Source organism: Notolepis coatsorum (genome assembly GCF_963971535.1).
Source record: "Notolepis coatsorum genome assembly, chromosome: 17".
NCBI lineage: Eukaryota > Metazoa > Chordata > Actinopteri > Aulopiformes > Paralepididae > Notolepis > Notolepis coatsorum.
The window spans coordinates 59,033,686-59,038,418 of NC_140181.1; positions in this window are offsets into that span (position 1 = coordinate 59,033,686).

A 4,733-nucleotide genomic window follows, 5' to 3' on the forward strand; every position below is an offset into this window, starting at 1 on the left:
CAAGGTGCCAACCTGCTCATCGGGAGCAATTAGGGGTTAAGTGTCTTGCTCAAGGACACATCGACACGCTGCCTGGGAGGAGCAGGAATCGAACCGGGAACCTCCGGATTGCCAGACGACTGCTCTACCTCCTGAGCCACTGTCGCCCCTAATGGGATAACTGGGGTTGCAACAAAAGTGCAACTAGGGCTAAAAACCCAATGAAATAAAATAATAATAAATAATATGCTTCTTAGCAGATTTCTTAGCTTAACATAACAGACCTACGTTTGGGGGAACTAATGGGATAACTGGGGTTGCAACAAAAGTGCAACTAAGGGCTAAAAACACAATGAAATAAAATAATAATAATAAATAATATATCCTTCTTAGCAGACTTCTTAGCTTAACATGCAGGGAACTAATGGGATAACTGGGGATGATGTTTGCTCCTGACAAGAGTCTCAAAGTCTGGGGTGATGGTAGACAAAGCAACTCTGAGGTCATGCTCAATGTCCAATCTGTTCCCCCGCTTTGTCTTCAGCTGGACCAGAGCTGAGAAGCCACTTTCACAAAGATAGGTAGTTAAAAAAAAAAAAAAAAAAAATTATTTTCTTTACTCTTTTATTTTTTTACACACACATCCGCGACCCACTCAAAATGGCCCCGCGGTCGCGACCCACCAGTTGAGAAACACTGGTGTAGTGTATATTGTAGACCAGGCCCATTGCAAGTTGCTGTACTCTGTCGTTTGTCGTTGTCAAAATGGGCAGGGGTGAGGTGGGTTTTAGGAGTAAGGTCAAGCAGTAGTCTGACCAGTTTGTTTCGTGATGTTTGTAATCTTGTTTTTAGTGCCTTTGAGGTGCCATGAGGTGCAAGCATAGTCGTAGTACCCTTGAATGAGTGCTCCTGTTAGAGTCTTCAGGGTATTCTTGTTTACCAGAGAGGAGATCCGATACAAGAATCTTGTTCGTTGGTTGATTGATTGATTGATTGAAAAGTTTATTAACAGATTGCAGAATGGGTACAGTACAGTACAGCTCAATACATACAATTGTTAAGAGGATGCAGACCTGAGAAAGACTTTCGTCTTGTTTCCATCAGGGTCCCCCATTTTCAATTCATCATATGACACACATGACATACAGATAGACAGTACTGCTACATCTATACATTTATGACATACCAGATTTTCAAATACAGTACTGTTTGTGATACTAAAAAAATCCAGAAGAAGAGTATATACATTTGACATAGAAACTGTGCATTGGGGGAGGTTGGGTAGGTGGGGTGGGGCTGTACATTGGAGGTGGGGGGGGGGGGGGGGGGGGGGGGGGGGTTGGGTAGGGGGGACACACACTGTACATTGGAATACTGACATACATTTGACATGGAAACTGTACATTGGAGGAGGTTGGGTAGGTGGGGTGGGGTTGGGTGGGGCTGTACATTGGAATACTGACAAAGCCATGCTTGGTCTTTATTGTACAACTGGGTTAGGACATTTGTAGGGGCCAGTTTTGAATTGCAGTCTCCCGTAGGTGTTCTTTGAGAGTGTTTTTGAAGGTGGGTAGTGATTTACATTCCTTTACAGCTTTGGGTAGGGCGTTCCACATTGTTGTGGCATAATTGCGAAACGTGTTTAGTCCCTTGTTTGAGCCGAATCTGGGTTTTACATGATTTGTGGAGCTCCCTCTGGTGTTGTGATCGTGGTATTCACTGACCTTTGGGAAGTATTTTGACATGTACATGGGTACCTTGGTCGTGTAGTGTATCTTGTAGACCAGGCCCATTGCAAGTTGCTGTACTCTGTCGTCTACTCTAAGCCATCCTAGGTTGGCAAAGTGTGCAGGGGTGAGGTGGGTTCTAGGAGTCAGGTCAAGCAGTAGTCTGACTAGTTTGTTTTGAGATGTTTGTAATTTGGTTTTTAGTGCCTTTGAGGTGCTTTGGTACCATGAGGTGCAAGCATAGTCGTAGTACCCTTGAATGAGTGCTCCTGCCAGAGTCTTCAGGGTATTCTTGTTTACCAGGGAGGAGATCCTTTGACTTCTTTGATTACATTGGTTGCCATTTTGTCACAGGAAAGATTTGCCTCTAGGATGGAACCCAGGTATGTAATTTCATCTTTCATTGTGACAATATTGTCACCCACTAACAGAGAGCCGTTGGCCTTGCTGAGTTTGTTATTTGAACCGAAGAGAATGGACTCTGTTTTACCCAGGTGTAATGATAGTTTGTTATCAGCGAGCCAGGTGCAGATTCTGTCGAGTTCAGAGCTGAGGGCTTTTTCAACATGCAACATGTCCCTGTCAGAGACGAGCAGGGCTGAGTCGTCTGCGGACAGGAACAAGTTGCAGTCACAAGCTGATGACATGTCATTTGCATAAATTAGGAACAGTAACGGTCCTAGTATGCTTCCTTGTGGAACACCACAGCTCACTGGGAGGGGATAGTGTACCATTTACCTCCACCATCTGTTCTCTCCTCTCCAGGTAGGATTGCATCCAGCTCACTGATGAACTATCAAAACCAATTGCTTTTTGTTGCTTGATGGGCGTTCACTGAAGATGTCATGATGCCCACACATCCTTATATTCCTTAATATATATACACTTCCTTTTTCTTTGTCTGTGTCTGGTCTGAGGCAGCCAGAAGATGTAGAGTGAAGGGGTATTGAGGGCCCTTCTCTGCACGGTATGCCAGGTCAAGAATCTTGAAGCAGATTCATGCGGCGATGGAAAGCTAGTGCAGCTCTCTAAGAAGTGGGTGGTCCTTGGTTTCAGCTCGCAGCTTTCAATCATGGCGTTTGGTACACTTTCTCTTTTCCCACCAAACAGTCCACTCTAAAATGTATTTGAGGCAATAATAGGCCTTAGTTGCTGGATCTTATTTCATATTCAAGAAGCCGGCTATTCTCGGTCCTTGCTCCACAATGGTGGAACGAACTTCCCACCAGTCAGGACAGCTGTAACCCGACAAATGTTTCCGCCGTCGACTAAAAACACTTTTTCAAATCAATATCTTTAAAAAATATATATTTTATTATCTTTTTCCCCCTCCTTTTTCCGTTTTTCTCCCATCCCAATGTTAGTCGTTATGCCAATTCCCAATCCCCTTCCTGGTAGTTGCGCACTCTACCCCCTACCGTCGGTCTGGGAGGGCGAAGACTATGACATGCTTCCTCCAGCCCACCGCTTCTTTTCACCTGGCATTACGGACTCTCACTGGGGGAGTGGAACGTGTGGAAGGGTCACACTACCTGCCCCAGATCCTTCCCTCGCTGTGCAGGCGCCCCGACCGAACTGTAGGAGTCACTGTTTACAACGACCAGGACCCACCCCACCGGCTTTCCCACCCGCTGACACTGCCAATTGTGCCAGTATGGACGGCTGACCAAGCCAGAGGTACCGCAGCTGGATTCGATCCCACTGTCTCTGCGGTGGTAGACAGACGCTTAGTCTGCTGCGCTACCCGGCCGCACCTATCTTAAAATCTTTTTAACTATAATAAAATAACTTTTTTACAATCATGCACTTGCACTCAAGACTGTAGCACCCAAGTTCAACACTGTTTGCCAGAGTTGTACCCTTCCTGCTGACTGTAAATTGCTTTGGATCAATAAATAAAGGATACAAAAAAAAATTATAATTAAGTATCAAGCACGGCTACAATTACCGTGGATTCACACAGACGCTACCGAATGCATGTGACATATGTAAGAAAAATAAGAGAATCTCATGTCCTGGCCTCCTGAGCACTCAAAAGGATTAAAGGGGCACTTCACCAAAAAATAATGCTGATTTATTTTGCACATATTCATTTTTTTAACCACTTTTTCTTCTTTTCTATTTTTCTCCCATCCCAATTTCGTATTGCCAATTATTTTCCCTTCAATTCTCCCCTCCCCTATCTTGAACGTTGCTAGACTATGCCTCCCACTGGTCGGCTGTAGTGAGGATAGAAGCCTTGCATCACGTGTCCCCTCCGGTACACGAGGCAGCCTGTCGCATCTTTTCACCAGACAGCGCGGTCTCTGTGGCGGGCGAGGAGTAACGTGTGGGAGGCTCACGCTGCCCCCGATACTTCCTGACTCTGCTGTACAGGCGTCACCCAACCGACCTGTAGAAGTCGCTGTCCACAACGTCCAATGCCCACCCATCGACTTTCCACCCGCTACCTCTGCCAATTGCGATAGTATGGGGCGGTCAGGTGGCATAGCGGAGATTACGCTCGTCACCAATGCAAGAGGCTGCGGTCTCGACTCCCGGAGTCAGCATTGCCTTGGCTTGGGCTGATAGTCATACTAACTCGTTTGGCTGGGTTAGGGGGAGGGCAAGTCATGGGTGGGAATCTGGCGTTGTGGACAGCAACGCCTACAGGTCAGGTCTGGGCGCTTGCTCAGCGGAGGCAGGACTTGATGAAGGCAGCGTGACCCCCCACGCGTTACACTTCACCAATGAGAGTCCTCGCTGCCAGGTGAAAAAAGAGTCACTGGCTGTCGGAGGAAGCGCGCGGATGACTTCAGGGTTCCCTTGTACCGACCAGTAGGAGAACATGCGCACAACAAACAGGTAGGGGAGGGGGGGAATTGGCACAACGACAAAAAATTGGGACGGGGAGAAAACAGAGAAAAATCAGAGAAAGAGAGAAATAAAAAAATAAAAATACAAATAATAATTGAGATAGTATGACTGGCCTCTTGCATTGGTGACAGCTGCCCTATTTTGCACATAATCTCACACACATCCAAAACA